Consider the following 19065-nt stretch of genomic DNA (forward strand, 5'->3'; position numbering starts at 1 on the left):
GTAAGAATAGCTTAATTAGCATAGACAGCACTGTGCTTACTTTGTAGTGCAGTTAGGAAATGACACCGATGGATTTGCTTTCCAAGATAGACTACACACTGTACGAGTTCATTTGATTGGTTGCTGAGCAGCCGGCCAATCACAGGGCGCCATGAAACGAGCGCTAAAACCGCACCAGTGTCCAACAGAATCGCTAATAACGCACGCCATTGGAAGTGGGCCGGCTGATAAGCGCGCTTTATCAGCTCTGTTATACTTTCGAGCTACTGAAATTGTTTGATTATTATACATTCAGCGGGACTCGGACAGGTTTCTTCTCGTGGTGATACAATGTGACTGCAGGATGCTTTCATAATATGTATTCTACATAGAATTGTCCGCTTATCGCTTTGTTTTGAAAATAACTTCACCATATTGCAGCCGGCGGTAGGCATGAAACTTTTTACGAGCGCAGTTATTCTATGTGATAGCAAATTCGACAATATATTACATTTCCCATTCATCCAGAGCGGCTGCCAATAATAACGCGAGATAAGATTATTTCTTTGTATGGTTACAATAAGTAACTCGAGACAGACACTTTACTGAATAATTCACTGCATTTATTTATAGTCTCGATTGCAGGTTGACTAGGGTTGTGGAACATGGAAAATGATTGTGCAATCGACCCAATGATATTCCTTTAACTCGCATCCCTAACTAATAGTGCAAGTAACGCTCGGAGAAAAATTGTTTCCAACAAAGGGAAATGCAAACAAATGAGGCTTGAGATTGCCAACAGTGTGTTCCTGGCTTCGCAATCATTTGACTTCAAACCGGACAAACGACCGTTCCTAAATCGTATTTATCGATTCAGTACCGGTGCTGAATAAGGCGGTATTCTTACGGAAAAATGGGGACATCCATTCGACTGTCGGCCAACTGGTAGCTTGGTGTGCCAGGGCAATCGTGCGAATCCGGTGAACAAATCGTTTTTCCCACGCCGGTACATCTTTGGACCAATTTTTAGCATCCCGGCGTGCATTGCAGGTCAACATAAGTGAGTTGTCATTTTGTGTGTGTGTGGAATTTAAGAGCTCAACCGTCTTGCGTGCACTGGAACAGAAACTTATTGTCATGGGTTTGATCTTGCACATCTAGCAGAACGACCTCTGCACAGCATAGCGCTTCTCGCATTTATTCACATCCAGGTAACATTTTCGAAACGGACGTATGTGCCACTGGCAAGCCTAGCATAGAAAAGCTGAATACGTCCTTTTCACTAATTTGCTAGAGCGAAACCTGTGCTGAGAGGCTGGTCGAGAAGAAAATGCTGCGGCGCATCAGAGCGGACGACATAAAACGAAATCGGTGCAACATGAGAACAAATTGTTTCGTTTTACCGCACGTTTCGCATAATTAGCTTTGCCATCCGTACTATGCTTCTTGGCCTGGTGTACGACGACCTGACCGTCGTCATTTTTTTTTGTCTTTCACTCAGATTTATTTTTATTTTTATGTTTATGTTCCTGTCGGTTCCGCGATTGCTCCTCTTCGAAGAACATATGATGCGTAACACGAATATGAGTGCATCGCGTCCTCAAGCTATAAACATTAATAACTATTTCAAATATTTGGTGTGTATACTGTACGCACGGACGAAAAGTAACTTACATCATGTCTTATACCATAAATTATGTCCATTGTGAGCGTGCATGAACTCACCGTGTCAAGCTCAATCTCCCACCGGTATCTGGAACCGACGATTACGACCGCACATAAAAGGAGTGAGAACGATCCGACAAGGAGAGAAAAAAAACAACAAAAACAACCATGATAATAACGCGCAAAGTAAATGATATTTCACTGCGCTAAAACTCATTGCTTTTCTCTCAACCCGCGTCGGATGTGTGTAGCGGCCGCACTAAGGAAGAGCCACACTTCGGGCTACTTTTCCACGTACTAGGGTGAAGATGGTAATCTTCGCGGCATCGGCCTCACTAGTGAATGAGACGGGTGATTTCACTGCGGGATGCGTAACATTGCATTTTTTTTTTTTTTTTTTTTTGAGGGCAGAAATTGTTATCGAGACCGCTTTTTAGAGTTTATAAGAATGTGACTCAGAATCTGTTAATTTTTCAGATTTAACTCAATTTGATTGTAAAGTAGTTAGTAAACATCTTTTAGAAACTGACTCATTTACTCCCGGATCCCGGGAACAAAAATATTGATCCCAGAATTCCCAAATTCCTCGTTCTAAATTCCGCTGGTGTTTTAATGAAAATGCTTGTTTTTTTTTTTAAATTGTTCACTGTAAATTAATCATAATACTGTCCGCTACATTTTTCCTATCATTTTGGAAAAGCTCGAACGCCTCCCGAACGTTTCTATGTTAATTTTAACAACTTGAGAAGTATGAGGCCGAGCGTTGTCATGCAGAAGGATCACTTTTTCGTGCCGTTGCTCGTGTTGTGATCATTTTTCGCTTAATCGCATCAACTAATGTCATTCCAGCGATTTTTTTTTTTGGGAATTCGTGAATATTTTCTGTGTTTTCTACAGACATAGACCGTATTGAGTATTTTCTGTGTTTTCTACAGACATGTACTTTTCTCCTCGTACCAAAAAAAAAAATTCTGCAAAGCATAAGACAATTATATAGTGCGCAGTCAACATCATATGAAATGCTGTCACGAATGTATGAGTGATAAATAAATTGAATTTGGCACGGTAATTCTTTTGACGTGGGACTACGTTTTTGTTAACTATACTGGGATGCATTCTGTAAAATTGGAAATGAAACTGGCAAATGTTGCGTCAGATTTCAAACGTTAATAACAGCATAACCACATGATGGATAACAATAACCAATATGTTGTTGGATAGATAAAATGTATAACAATTTTGTAATATGCTAGTTATCACTCTAATTTCATTGCTAAGCGGTGAAATTGATAAAAAGTTTCAATGACAAATTTACGCGAACAATGAACCAATTACATGTAGGCATTCCTAGCACAGACGACGTGAATGGACACCAACCTCTCCCTGTGATATTTTCTGCTTTATTATTATTATTATTATTATTATTATTATTATTATTATTTGCATTCATCTGACATCAGGGTCTACATGAATATGACTTAAACTAAACAAACACGTTTGTGCGCAATAAGCGTTGTCTAAAACTATTTGTACTCAGAGAAAAGTCGAATAAGGTGTACACATTGTTAAATAAAGAGCACATCATACGTAAAGGTTCATTCTGACCATATTCGGTGCGTCTAAGATCTAACCTGATAAAATCAAAACTTCTTAGATTACGCGGTGGAACATTCACATTAACATGCGCTAGAATACGAGCTGAATCTATACTTCCAGTTAGCAGTTTTTGTATAAACAATACTCTTTCCAGTTTACGCCTCCTTTCCAACGTGTCCATTCCCAGAAGACGGCAACGATTTTTATAGGGAGGCAGTTCATTGGGATTACTCCATGGAAGAAACCTAAGTGCATAACGTACAAAACGCGACTGAACTGCTTCAATCCTTGATGTCCAGACATCAGCATACGGACTCCATACCACAGCAGCATACTCCAACACAGATCTGACCAGCGAGTAGTAAAGCGCACGAAGACAATAAGGGTCTGTAAATTCTTTGGAGATCCTGATTATAAACCCTAGATTACGATTAGCTTTAGCTATTACAGCGGAATAGTGCTCCCTAAAGGAGAGCGTCGTATCAAGATGCACTCCAAGGTCTTTGATCACAGACACTCTCTCTACCTGTTCGCCTCCAATGTTGTAGTTCCAGCTAATCATATTTCTTCTACGAGTAAATGAGATCACAGAACATTTGTTCGTGCTGATGACTAGCTCGTTAATTCTACACCATTCAGTGAAAATGTCAACAAGTTTTTGAAGCTCTCTACAGTCGTCGATTGATTTAATGATGAGATAGATTTTCAAATCATCTGCATACAGAAGTCGACACCCTCGCGGAAGTATCGTGCACACGTCGTTGAAAAACAAAGAGAAAAGCAGCGGGCCAAGGTTGCTGCCCTGTGGAACACCAGAGAGATTTGTGAAATAGTCAGACTGAGCGGCTCCAATCTTCACAGACAATCGGCGATCTATCAAGTATGATTTAACCCAGTTAACGAAATTAGGTGCAGCTCCCATCCGTTCAATCTTTGCAAGAAGCAAATTATGATCAACGCGATCGAATGCAGCTTTCAAATCTGTGTATATGGTGTCTATTTGGGCTCCTTTCTCCATATTTCTTAAGCAGAATGACGTGAATTCCGTTAAATTAGTAACTGTTGATCTTCCGGCGAAAAATCCATGTTGGTCGCACGAAATGTGATTTTTAACTTCATGAAATAAAACTGTTTACAAGAGTTTCAAGCAACTTAGATCCTACAAAAAAAAATACAAAATGCTTTAAAATCGAAAAAAAAAATGACAGAGTCTCCCCGTCCCAATAGGTCAGTTTGTTTTTGCTTCCATGAGCTCAGACTATTGTGATGTCTCGAAGGTAAATGGTTTTTCGAAAAGTTTGAAACAATACCTAAGCCTGCTTTCAGAAAGCAATAAAAACTGTTGTCTTGAAAGAAAACATGCTGGTATAAGCAACAGTACCAGTGGAGCAGAAGGCAACAGGTCTCTCGTCGTCTATGATTGCAGCGGTACTCTTCTATTCGTACATTTCAGCGGTACGCTTCCATTCGTACTGCAGCACACGGTACTATTCGTATTGCAGTGGTACACTTCTGTTCGTACATTTCTACTCGTGTGTAATCGAGGAAAAACTGCGATGCTGCTTCTGATGGTGATTGACAGTTTATCATTATATTACAAAGTATTAGTAAGGGGATAAAATAACGCACAATTGTAAACAAACCTTAAGGAAACTATGTGAACTGTTTTGAAAAGGGATTTTTATGTCTGATTGAAACCTGCTGAATGCAAAAATGTTTCCACCTTGGTTTTCTTCTTACCGGAAATTAATGAAAATAAATAAATAAATAAATATTCACCAAATAATCGTGACCGGATAGTATAGCAAAATTGAAATTCCAAATATACAAATTTATAGAAGAGCCTACGAATGCTTGTGAATTTCTGGTCCATTTACTAAGATTCATTCCAAATTTTTTCTTTCATTTCAAATTTGTTAGAATTTTATTATTTTAAACTTTTCATAATGAACGTATATTAGCTGTCTTCGTAATACAGCTAATGTAATTTGAGGCAAATGAAAAAAATTTCCAAGCAAAAAACAGAAAAGTAATTGTTGATTGCTACGATTTTTTGCTGAAACTTAATAATTTTGTTTAACATATCTTCTTATGTTTGCCAATTAATGAACTTTCGTAAGGGCTCCCATATTATTTTGAATGTAAAATCCATATAATAAACATGATTTAATCAGAGTTAAATAGGACAAAACCATTTATTATGATAACGTAAGTGTTATTGGATTTAGTTTTTGAGGATATGAGCTAATTCTGACTTTGACGCATTACGAGCAATCCTTGGTGCTTCTTCAACAAGAACGATAAGCTTTGTCAAATACATGTTATTTGCACACAAAAATACTACAGGCATAATATCTTCAAATATAAACGATATTCTTTCGAGTGTTGTTGAATATATTTCGAAAATTGATTTGCAGACGAGGTTGAAAATAAAAATACGAACAGTCGCTGTGCAAAAGGAGGGAGGGGCGTGTCAAAATCATGGAAAAATGCTACGTCATTTAATATGCTCCCCAATGAAAAATTCGTAATATCTTACCTACCCTTTAGACAACTCTGCTTACGTCAGTTTGATTCTTCATGTGTTTCGCTAGGAGAAATGATGATTTCGTTCGGTAGCAATATCCTTCGCAGTAGGTAAATTCAGCCGAGCCGGTAAAACATGACCGTGCAGTCCCATGACTTCTTTTCTTTAGATTGCTGTAATACTTTCTTTTCTTTGGGTTGCTGTAATAAATCCATTTTTCCAACAATGCGAAGAAAAAAATCCTTTATTTTTTGCCACTGGCGCAGTTATTCATGGGTAAAAAAACGACGCTCAACGGCCTTTGGATTCAAATCATAAGAAACACAAGATCCTTGTTTATTAATCATTCCCGAAAATGCATTCGCTCAGAAATAGCTTGGCGGGCCTTTCCTAATACCGAAGCAAGCAGTTCCTGCATTTGACATAAATCCCTATCGTCAACATCGAGTTATAGTCTTTAAAACGATGAAGCCAACCACGGCACGGCAAACAAAGGGAGTGCCTATGGTAAATCCACTTGCGCATTTTGTATGTAAGCATTCTATGGCAAGCTTAGAAAAAGAAGTAAAGACAACTATTTTCACCAGATCGCTGGTGGAGATATGAGGGTGAGGGTAACAGAGAAAATGGTCATGTCCAATTTCTGGAACCGACCATGTACATTTTGTTTATTACGCTAAAAAAATGCTCTGTGCAAAATTTCAGCTCAATCGAACATGGTTTAGGTGCCTCAAAGTGTTAAAAATTTTGAAGTTCTGACCCTCAAAAATGGACATCTTTAATAAAAAATCTAGTTCAAGATGCCCAATGAACATTAAAATGATTCACCAAACAACATGTAAATCATTTTAATGTTTATTACGCATCTTGTGCATAATTTTTTATTATTGATGTTCCTTGTCGAAGGTAAAAACACCAGAGTCGAAGGTAAAAACACCAGGTCAATTAATATTTGCTTCCATGAACTTGGACTAACTTGATGTCTCAAAAGTAAAAGTTTTTCGAAAAGTTTGAAACAGCCCTCTTTCTTAAACAATTTTTTAGCCTACGGTTAGTACCTAAAAAAAATGATATCTTGCAAGAAAACATGCTGGTAAAGGCAACAATACCGTACAGTATAGGTGGAACAGAACGCTGCTGGTCTATCATTGCAGCGGTACACGATTTCTATTTGTGTGCAATCGAGAAAAATTGCTGTGCTGCTGCTAATGGTAATTAATAGTTTATCTCATCAAAATGGTTCCTCAATGTTTCATATTCTTCCATTTTCTTAGTTTCGTATGATGCTTTTGTTCTTCATGATTTTATTTGTTTTCACGGATGGCTTCTTGTTAGGTTACAGAGTTCGCTTCGACAAACCGGTGATTGTGGGCTCGAATATAAGTAGAATCCAGGCCATTCACACAGCGAATATCTCTTGGTTGGTGTTTTTTTTTTTAAGTTACATGGAGCGCACGGAGTGAGTTCTAGTCACTTTTAGATTACCTTTTTTTGCTCTGTGGTGTCTCCGTCTTCTCGCAGTCTAATTCTTCTTTATCCTTTATCATCAATCCACACGTAGCACAGCAACATCAAATGCGATAAAGCTCAATCAGAAAGAGCAAGATGGGCCGGGCGCAGACCGGTCAAAACAAAGGAAAAACAATGCTCAAAATGCCTTCTGATGAGGGCTGATAAAAATCGTTTCCACTACCGAAATTCTGTTAAAATTACAGTCAATCTGTTTCAAATTTTACTTCCAATGAACGCAGCGCCCTTTCAAACATACTAGAATTTCATCCTTGGAACGAGCTGTCACACTCCGATGAAAAAATTCATACGCATCGTTCACGGCCACGCAATAAAATCTTCTGAAAGTCCAAACCTATGATACTCATCGTTCCTTTGGTAAAACAAAAATGACGTTATCAATGTAACGCTTGTTGTCGTTATCATTATGAAACCCTAAAATTTCTTTCGTGACAGCATTTTTCTTATCAATCACTAGTTGCGTAATGCTACTGTACAGTACACAAACCGAGTTTACAACTTTACGGTTTACAACATGGAACTCAAAACAATGAATTTTCAGAAAATTTGAAACAGTGAATATCAAACGAACATGCTCTCACTGCGCCTGTGGAATAACTTGGAACTCATTTTTTAGGGAATACTGAAAAAAACGGGGGAAGAGAGAATGAACATTGCATAAAAGCGAAATATTGTCTTGTGATGGTAGAAAAAAGCACTGACCAGGGCTCTACATTTTCGAAACACAACAATGAAACTGATACACTCGCGCTGGCATTTCGATTCGAACTGTTTCATTTTTACTTGATTCCTTTCGGCTACTGTCAACGAATCCCTTCTTTCTCTCTTTCTCGTCTGTTGTTCATCGGATCGTTTCAAATGAAACTAATGACTATTTCAATCGACGGAGAGAGTGATGGAGAGAGAGACTCTTTCCTCTCCTTCAGCGTCTCAATTGAAATTGGCACCGCATCGCGTCGTTTGATGATAGTTTTCAAATACCGCAAGCCGTAGTTAGAACGGCAATGGCATCCAACGTTACGCAAGTTCCGATCAATATTTATCTCTACATATATATGCGTGAAGTACTGTATGGAAGCCTTCTATCTCCGTCAGCGCTCATTGTCATTTTTAATTGAGAATCGTCATGTGAGAGTGATGGTGATAATCTCCACTTTCAATTGAAAAGCGTTTGTATCAATTTCAAGCCCTTCAATTGAAAAGCGTTTGTTTCAATTTCAAGGGTTTGTATCAATTTCGACTTCATGTGACTCACGAAGTGCTCAAAAATGATACAAAAGCTTTTCAATTGAAAGCGACGGGTCAAAGCGTCACTATAACCTGATAATTGTCAATTGAAAATGACTTTGTCAGGCTCTGGCACTGACGTTTATGGTGGCTATTTTTCACTGTGATGCAAAAGCGCTGAAATTTTTCAGCCCTGCTTCTGGTGACAAACCAAAAGTTACCGCACTGCATTCGTAGCTTCTTTAGCTCGTGTACCGAGCTGGTGCTACGAATGTGACATTAAAAGATAATACGCTCGTTGTACTGGATGCCTATAATTAGGCGATGTCATCGAGCGGCTCGTAGCGGCGCTTTTACCAAGCCTATGTAAAAGATTACACACAAGCACAAATAACACTATAAGCATGCCGCTTATTCTCAATAGTGATATTGCTAATAACAGAAGTGCGGGATATAGCAGACACCCGAGAGAAATTACAAAAAATTGATGTTTCCGTTTGCAGTGGGTGGTCCATAAAGGAACAAAAAAATTGTTTCCACTTTTTGTTTTTTACCTCAGTTTTTTCAACTCTTATTATTATGAACTTGTCAATTTGTTCGAGCATCTATTCCCATCCAATTACTTTTATTTATTAAGATTTTTCAAACTGATTAATTAAATTTTTCAATATTTCTTTTTTTATTTTATTAGTGTTTCCTGAAATTTTCTTCAACCATTTAGCCTTTGTTATGACCTTTAGTTTAACCTTCGTTTATTTTTCATGTTGCATATTTGTGTTCTATTTCACTTTTTGTTTCCCTTTGTATCGATAATTCTTTGTTCATATTTTTCCACTCTGTGCTTGTTCACACTGATGAAAGAAATAGGCCTGTTCCGAATGTTTTTCCTATACTAGCTTGTCGTATTATGCTCTGCTTTTATCTTAACTTTTCGTTTTTTGTTGTTTTGCTTACCATGTTACTTTTTTTTATTACCATGTCTCTCTCATCCTGTTATTTTTTTACTTTGGCTTCCGTTTTCTGTTTTAATTCCTAAATTTTATTTCAACTATTCCGATTTTTCGTCTTGCTTCTCTTATGTACGTTCATTTGCTATTTTCCGAACTTTTTATTTGGATTAAAAATGAAATTAAAATACCTTTTTTTCAATTCTTCGTACGCTACCATTTTTTTTTTATATATCTTTTGTGCCTAATTCACATGTGTCTTAATTTATACAATCCTTCTTAATGTAAATTTTGTTGGTCTCCATTTCCCTTTATCATCTATTTTTATTTTATTTTCTCGAGTTTTATCCCACATCTATCTAGCTCTTCCATAGTTTATTTTTGAAACTGGTTTCTTCATCACAAACTTTCGTACACTTCTATTTTCTTACAGCATTCTATTCTTTTTTTACAGCATCTAACTAAACTCTCTTTTGCCAATCCGTTTGAGCATTTTTGGATTTGGATTCAATCGATTATTAACTAATTCACGACTTTTTCCTCAATAATCAGGTAATCGAATAATTGAGAGAATCGATTATTTTGATGCCATCTGAAGTTGCAATACTCAGTCCTATATCCTGCAGGCTCTCACAAAACTTGTACTTTATATAACGCTGATCCTCCCGGTTGTCCTTCACGGTCATGAATCATGGTCGTTAAAGTCAGATGATCGACGAGTACTCGAGTTTTTGAGCGTAAGGTGCTGTGTTCAATACTTAACAGCAAGCTAGTAGATGGAGTGTGGCGAAAACGCATGAATCAAGAGTTGTACCAAGTGTACAAATATGCTGACATAGTTAAGGCAATGAAACGCGACAAGTTACAGTGAGCTGGGCATGTATTCAGAATGCCTGACGTAAGAGCCGCCTAAACTACACGCTCTGCTGAGTACAGGAAGAGGCCGTAAACTCCGGGGTACAGTCAGCAGTCAAAAACATTGAGTAGTGAAAATGATTGTAATAGGTTTGTTGATCTTAGAATAAGATTTTTCGATTCTATTAATTATGTGGAAACAAGAAAAAATATTTGATTCAACAATAAAATTGCTTGACTTAAAATTAGATTTAATTTATACTCTAATATGTTTGTTTCAAACTACTTTCATTTCATTGTCAAGCAAACATTTTAAAAACTTTTTACTAATGATGTTTTATAATAACAATAACAAAGTATACGCATTTCTTTCTACTCAAAAATGATTATTTACAAATGTAACAGTTTGTCTTGCCATTTAATGAATCTTTTTTATAGAGAATTGTATGTATTTGAATTAGTAATTATGTTTCCCACCGTTATTTTATTCAGTATTAAACATGCTAATACTCTACTATGAAACAATATTCCGGTTTATCTCCAGTAGCGGTAGCTTTTTCATTACTACAACAGACAAGCAAAGCTTCAAGCTGGCCTAGAAATAAATAACTGATTTCATCAAGTTAAGCTTGGGACGGATTCATAGTAACAATGGAATCGTGAAAATCTACTATATAAAAATGGAATTCCGTAACGTTTGATCTTATTGATGTTATTGCTTCCGTCTCAGTGGTGTACTGTCACCACCATCATTCGAAATCGTTCTAAATCAAAAAAATAAGCGGTGACATGTGGGTTCTTTACATGAAAATGTTTGTTAACGTTCAGGAAAGACATTTGGGGAAAAATAAAAAGTATCTGATTACTAAAACTTGAGATTTTATTCACAAAACTACGTAAAACAAGCAAAAATATGACTTTTTATGCCGAATTTGCCTCTGAATCAAAATTTAAAGCGATGACATGTGATTTTTTTTACATTAAAATGTTTGTTAACGTTCAGGAAAGACATGTGAGGGAAAATAATTAGTATCTGATTACTAAAACTTGAGATATTTTTCACAAAACTACGTGAAACATGCAAATTTATGACTTTTTATGCTGAATTTGCCTCTAAATCAAAATTTAAAGCGATGACATGTGATTCGTTATCGATATTGTTTTTAGCACATTTTGCATGTTGTAGGATGAGCACAACGGTACACCGTGCCCCAGAGCTGAGTCGAAAAAAATTCCAGTTCGAAAAGATTCTCGACCTGATCGGGGATCGAACCCGATATCACAACCGTGTGGGAGACAATCGACATCGCTAACCACAGAGCCACGAGGACCATATACAGTATACAGAATACAGAAAAACAACTGAAAATACTTCTTTTTAAATTTATACGTATTATACGTATACATGCGAAATCTTGACTTTTTATGCGCAATCAAATTTCAATTATTTGTGTTTTTTTTTTCAATACAATGTTCGTTGTTCTGTCACCATTTACATTTTTTTTTTGCAGAATAATCCATGTCTCAAGCATAAACATTTTACATATCTGATGTTTTCGTAGTTTTGTGAATAGTTACATATTACGGCATTCGATTTACTTTTGTACTTTTGAATTTGAATTTGATTTTTATTAGAGAGCTTTTGACCAGAAGGTCATTCAGCTCTTAACCTTAGGCGTCGTACACAAATTACGTAACGCTAATGATCTAGATTTTAGACTCCCTTCCCCCCTATGTAACGATAGGTAACATTCGACATGACTCCCCCCCTAAAATTACGCAACGCTGATCAAATTTTCAATTTCGAGCAAACATCACAGTTACGTAACTGTCTCTACTACCCCCCGTCCCCCCTACGTAACAATAAGTAATGCAGACTCAACCCCCCTCCTCCCCTTCATGCGTTACGTAATTTGTGTAAGACGCCTTACTGTTTTACTTTTTCTACGTTAATCCAAACTAGAACTCTTGGGACATTTAGCTGGAGGAAAGGTTAAGATTCTTTGGTTTGAATATCGATAAAGAGGCAGCTTAAGCATTAAAAATCTTTTATTTTCTTATTTTCTACGAAGTTTTGTGGATTAAAAAAAGGCGACTTCCGGTTTCAGGAAAATAACCTAAAGTGATATTTGGCCAACAATTCCAATACTTCCGAAAGTGGAACTCCATACGTCGTTTTATAGCGATGACACGTGTTTTTTTTTCATTAAAATGTTTGTTAACGTTCAGAAAAGAGATCTGAAGAAAAATAACAAGTATCTGATTACTAAATTTGAGATATTATTCACAAAACTACGTGAAACATGCAAATTTATGACTTTTAAAATGATATTTGGCCAACAATTTCAATACTTTCGAAAGTTGAACTCCATACGTCATTTTTAAATCCAAAATGGTGACTTCCAGTTTCTGTAAATCAGCCCAAAATCACAAAAAAACAATCCAATACGGGTATTTCCGTTCTGTGCGTTCTCAGAATAATTAAGTACTTAAAGTGATGATGGAAGTATAAGATGTAAATTATATTTTTGAAGTGAGTTGAGCTAATGCAGCAATGAAATATAAAAAAATACTATCTTTGACACCTTTGATCCCGAGCATCGCCGGGAACGTTCAAGTAGTCTATTCTAAACGCCAACGAACTCGCCAGCACTCGAATTTTGTCCACATTTCAAACGTCAGTGAACCACTGTAGCCGAGTCCGTTCGCATTATGGTCCCTATCATCATTCGTCTCTATTTCTCCGGTGTGTTTTACTTTTTTCCTTCTTCTCACTAGCTGACGTCGTGTACAACTTGTTGAGATCATTTATTATTATTATTATTATTATTTTTACGTGAAATCATAAAATTATAAATATGAGAAGCAAACAACGATCGCGCACAACGTGATTGTTTTGGCTGCGCCCGTTCAGTTTGATCCCGCGCGTACGTTCGCTTCGCGAGAATGAGGATCTGTACCGAGTAACCGTACCGTGAGCTGCTATGTCGATGTTGATCCTCATCACTAACGTGCAACAGCAGAAGAAGAAATGTGTACAATTGGCATTGCAGGGAAAAAACTTTCCCTCGCGCAATTTCCTCGCGAAGTTGTACCGACCGAATCGTACCAATTAACCAATTAGCTCTCGAGCGCGATGTGTCGTTCCCATGTTATTTTTTTTTTTCTTCTACACCATTCATATTGGCTTGTTTTTGTGCCTTTGAAGATACGAATCAACAGTTTTGTTTCCGCATACCGACCCGAACTTGGATGAAAGGACTTCACCGATGTGATGATCCGTTACTTCACATTTCGTACTAGATTGAGGATATTTTTATATTTTTCTGAAGTAACGTGAATAATGTATTCTAGCCATAATTCTAATAATTTCTTCCTATATTCGATTTCTTCTAGTGTCGAGCTTTGAAACTTTCAAATCATTTCGATCGTCTGCATCCGCACGAGCTAGAGCACAAACACCGCGCGCGCAGGCATTCGCTCAGCGAGCCCGGCGGTGAATCTTCTCCAGCCAGCAGCGGCAAGTTATGTGCTCACGCCAATCAGCAGCCAGCAGCGGAGAGCGAATCCGGCAGGTCCGGTTACCGGCAACACGCGGCAATGCCAAACTGAGCCACATCCTCCCTGCTTGCTCACCACGACGACGATAACGTAGCACGAGTCGCTAGCGCACACGAGTGTTGCAAGCGGGTCTTGAAATGGAATAGCCCACACTGAGCGACGGACGATCGGTTAGTCGCGCTTCGGCCATCGTCCGGTTAGTGTCGTTTTGGGTGCAGTCGTTTCGACGTTCCAAGAATAACGGTGGTGCTCTCTACTAAAATTGAAAGAAATAAAATAGTTTCAATTGTAGCTAAAATATGTGCTATTATTTCTCGATCGCGAAGAGCGAAAAGGTGCTAGATAGTGAGTGAAACTCTACGATCAACAAATTGTATGAATCTCTACACTTACATTCATTGATGAGTGAAACTTCAAACGAAAGTTGTGATTTATGTCGTGAATAAGCGTTTTTAATCAACGTCTGAAAATTAATCCGTTTGCTGATAGTGAGGAGGTATTATTTACACGAAGTACACACAACAGTTTGGCGCAAAGAAGTACGGAAAGCAAAACACAAGCCGGCTGATAATTTCCATCAGTATACGACCCTAATCATCATATCAGCTGTTTTTATTGTAACAAAACTAAAACATCTTTTCTCGGAAGCACCAGTGGAAGCAGAGAGAAAGAGAGTGCGTGCGGCTGAGCGAAAGAGAGAGAGGAGCAAGCAGTAAGCCAGTAATAAGAACCAGTAAGTAAATAACGACTTAATTCATTGCGATTTTTTTCATTTGAAAAGCTTGATGGGATCGGCTGGGCGAAGTCGCAATTATCGTTTAATAACACCCTGCAGCATTATCCGTACACGATTAACGCACCAGCCGGACTCCAGTCGAGGTTGAATTACTCCTCAGAGTTGTTTACGGGAAAGCTTTCACGTTTAGTGGAATACCTTTGTTAGGCTTCATTAATATAACATGAAAAATATCAATAATATTAAAAAAATATTTTTTTCGAAAAACTATCGAAAATAATTGATGGAATCTGAGATACACCTGCCAGTTTTAGTTAGTTCAATATTCCATACCTCATCAGTGGTTTGTGTAAAAACTCGATTATTTTGTTAGGAGATGCTCCTCTCAACTGGAGTCACAAAGTTCCAATCAAATTCATAAACTCTTCTTGAACCTGTTGAGCAGTTGATTTGCTGATAGAATGTGATCTATATCATATGATGGAATATGCTCTGGAGGATTCCTAAGAATCTTTGATTGTTTCCTCTAGGACTACAGTTTAAATTGACCAACATTATTCAAACAGTTTTTATTTCTCAAAAGAGTAAACCTGTGTTGAATATAGATAATTTTTTCAAAGCCACTTTACTAGAATGCCTTTCTATACATTTCTATACGAATGAATAATCCAGGGCTAGTAGCGAGTCACTTTTTAGTGACTTTGTCACTATTTTGGGCCTAGTCACTAAAAAGTCACTATTTACGCTAAAAAGTCACTAAAGTCACTATTTTACGACAAAATGGTCACTAAAGTCACTTTTTTAGCTTTAAATGAATAAATTAACTATTGTTGTATTGCAACATACTTTAGAAAGCTTACTTCTCATTTACAGAATATTTGGACAGTTCGGTTTGTAAGGCATTTTTGTTAATTTTTCCATTATAGAAGTTTAATGCCAGGCAATGTTTTCAAATTTTTTATTGAAGTGGACAGGGCAGAATAGTTACGAACGAATTGACTAAGAGCTGCAAAAGAATGTAAAGGTTTATTCTACAAGCTACTCGCGTCTCTAATCAGTGTTGTGCGTGAAATTACGTTTGTAGTTTGATTTGCTTGTCTCAAATCAACTGTTCCTCCTGGTTGAAGTGGATTCAAAAATTTCGAGCTTATATTGTGCATAGTCGTGTTTGTGTCTCAATTTGTAGGGTTTAGCTTTCAATCCCGAACCTACTGGTGTTTACCAGATACCATTTCGAAATTTCATAATGATAACCCGTTCTACGCATATTTGTCCCATGCTCCAGATCAAGCAAACGAGTGTTTAGGGGGACGAATTTGATTAGAAAATGTCGAGTGGGTTAAATATGCGTGGAAAATCATTGATGGGACAAACAGGCTTAGTATTGTTTTTGCAGATTTTCGGAACGAACAATGCTAATTTTAATGTATTTTGAAAAACCCCTCCCTTAGTTAGCTTAACCAACCTTCAAACGCTTTTCGAAGCTGTCACAGGCGGCACGGATTTCCAGGTTTCATCCCAGATTTTCTGGATAGCCGCTTTAACCGCTTTACAAGTTGGAGATTTTGTAAAAAAATGTTTATTAAGTTGAGATCAGGTGAACTTAACGGAAATTTATTTCTATTCAAAAAGTCCCTCAAATTGTCCCTATACCAACCTTGAGTCAAGTTCGCAGTATGCGCTGATGCACGGTCTTGCTGGAACATATAGTAATTAGCTCTGAAGAGTTTTCGAAGACACGGGGTAACGTTTTTTTTTTTCCAAAACTACCGTTTTATAATAAACAGCATTAAATTCGGCGTCTTTGTAAATGAGAATCAGAGGAAGTTTACTCGCTTGCAAATTGCTCCCGAGATCATCACTAAAGCTGTACTCTGCGATCGAGGAACACTCCTTTAGAACTCTGAAATGTTGTCTCTTGCTGCTGCCCACTTTCGATTGTTTTGTGTAACATCAGTCACACTCCAGGACAAATAGTTTCTCATCAGAAACAATGAACTCGCGAACAGCGAGCTGTAAAAGTATCATTTCCACTCTATCGAGCCTCTTTTTCTAAAAGAATCGGCCAAAATATTGTGGACCGATTCAATAGATATACTCAGATAGGTGGGAATTACAAACTGAACGTTATTATTTCGCCGGACACGCTTCCTCATAACAGTCACAATTTTACGACTTGCGGCATCCTTGCAGATCGTGGCCGACAGAATTTTCAACGAACCCCCATTCTTGTATTTTTCGATGGTTTAATAAAGGAAATCTCGCCTAGCTTCACACGATTTGAGATGTTTGAATATTGTGCATGGGCAGTCACTGACCAAAAATCGTTTTACTACGACATTCTGACTTTCCGGATTTGTTACATCGCACATCAAGAACTAAATACAACTGACAGACCACCAACACACCAATGTGTATTCGAGAGTGCATCCATTATTCCACGTACTTTCATTAACACTTATAACTCAAAAACTTGTATTCGAATATATTGAACAAGGTGCTATTACAATGTGAAATTATGATACAGATTTTAGTTCGACTTTTTTCTACGAGAACAAATCATTGCACATCCTATGTTCTAAAAACACTAATTTCAGATAAAATTTAATTCATTTATGGTTCAATAATAAACTTCAAAACCCTCTTTTGTTTATTTTTTGGTCACTATTTGGTCACTATTTAGTCTCTATTTGGTCACTATTTTAATGAAAAAAGTCACTTAAGTCACTATTATTTTACTCCAAGTTCGCTACTAGCCCTGATAATCGCAAACTTTCGTCTGTCGGAAGTCTAATTATTTGTTTTTTTTTTCAGCTTTTGGAACAATATCTGGTATCGTATTGAGAAATAATATTGATTTTTATTCACACTTTCGTAAAAGTATCCTCTGTCAATGCTGCCATTTGCATATTTCATATTTTGGAACAAATATTATTCTTCAAACTCGAACTATTATGGTATATGTTATCACTTTTCTTGGTTTCACTGATTTGAATTGCTTTTAAATGCCTTTCAATAACTTCGAAACAATGTTGACATGTGTGAAAAAATCCTTGGAACCTCGTCAAAATTTATAACATTCATCGAATAGAAAGTATTTATTCAAATCAATTGATAGCTCACTATAATGAAGGAGCCAAAAACATTGGCCTATGGCGACTTGGACACTAGATATGGCCACCAATTTTTGGACTCCAAGTTATTAGAAGTGTCGCTTGTGGTCACATGCGAGACAACTGGTTGTTGAAAGGAAATTGAAAACATATGATTTAAAAAACCGTTCAATTTGACACATATGCCAAAATCGATTCGTGTCAAAATTGATCCGTGCTAAAAATGAGTAGCTGCAATCAATCCTACTCTAATCCCTTCTATTAGGTGTGCAACTTAGTTCTCGCTGTTTATCATTAGATTATAATTAGTAACTGCTGGTGCTGGTCGATTTTAACTTATATCAAACATGATGTATGATTGTGTTTTGTGAAAGCGCTAATCCCCAAAAATTGTGCCTCAAATAGGCTAAAACTTTTTTCTACCACGGCGGATTTGTTTGGCTACAACTTGCTGAAATACTTCTTCATGATCAACCGCGCTTTCTCTTCTTAAATTAGTAGTACAGTGTTCAAGAAAAATGTTCATTCGAAAACATTTGCACTACATGCAAGAGTTAAATAGTGCGAAACCACATTAATATTGTGCGGAATTAGCACAACTGATGATTAAGATTAAAACCTGTACAACTAATATGTGTTGGGCATTAGAGATGGTCGGGTTTGATGTGTTTCAAACCCGTGCCCGACCCGAACCTAATTTTTTTTCGGCTGAAACCCGACCCCGACCCGAACCCGATCCAAACACGAGGTTTTATAGATTCTATAGTCGAGTTTCGGGTTTTAAAAACCCAAACCCGACATTTTTAACCCGAACCCGAATTTTTTTTCCACCAAACCCGAACCCGACGGATACCCGAAAAACTACCATCTCTCTTGGCCATGTTACATTTGATGCTCTAGCGTATTTCAAATGTGTTACGCTCCTCCAAACCATTACACTTATTAAGTATCAACTGGTGGTGTTAGCAACTGGTGGTATCGTTGAAACAGTGCAGCCAGCAATCGATACTGACAATTTGGGTACTGACTAAATGAATGAGAATATTAACTGATCGATGCGCTTTCATGAATCTGGTCTTTTGTAAACATCATTGAATCATTAACAATCAAAAAGACACTGGGTTTGCTCAAAGTATTTTGCATTTAAAGATGACTTTGGTTTAATTCATATACAATCGGTTCTACGTTACTGGAACGTGCGCCAGTTAATGCTGGGCAACCGTTTTTCAGGGACGGCTTTTTGAGCGCCCCAGAACTGATTGCTCGTCCGAAACCAAAGCTTACCGAAACATCTCGATTTTTGTGTGTATGATACATATTCTGACTTCG

The 19065-nt window shown here is 37.3% G+C and overlaps 1 protein-coding gene across 3 annotated transcripts in view; it reads left to right on the forward strand.

The window, feature by feature from the left end:
- LOC129721805 (protein N-terminal asparagine amidohydrolase) overlaps nucleotides 1-19065 on the forward strand; it is a 76924-nt gene that overhangs the window by 21270 nt on the left and 36589 nt on the right. For all 3 annotated transcript variants that reach the window (XM_055674808.1, XM_055674809.1, XM_055674810.1), the window contains exon 2: nucleotides 13723-14620. The gene's annotated coding sequence lies outside the window, so the exon portion shown is untranslated. The remainder of the gene's footprint in view (nucleotides 1-13722; nucleotides 14621-19065) is intronic.

The sequence above is a fragment of the Wyeomyia smithii genome, chromosome 2, assembly GCF_029784165.1.
Source record: "Wyeomyia smithii strain HCP4-BCI-WySm-NY-G18 chromosome 2, ASM2978416v1, whole genome shotgun sequence".
NCBI classification, from domain to species: Eukaryota; Metazoa; Arthropoda; class Insecta; order Diptera; family Culicidae; genus Wyeomyia; species Wyeomyia smithii.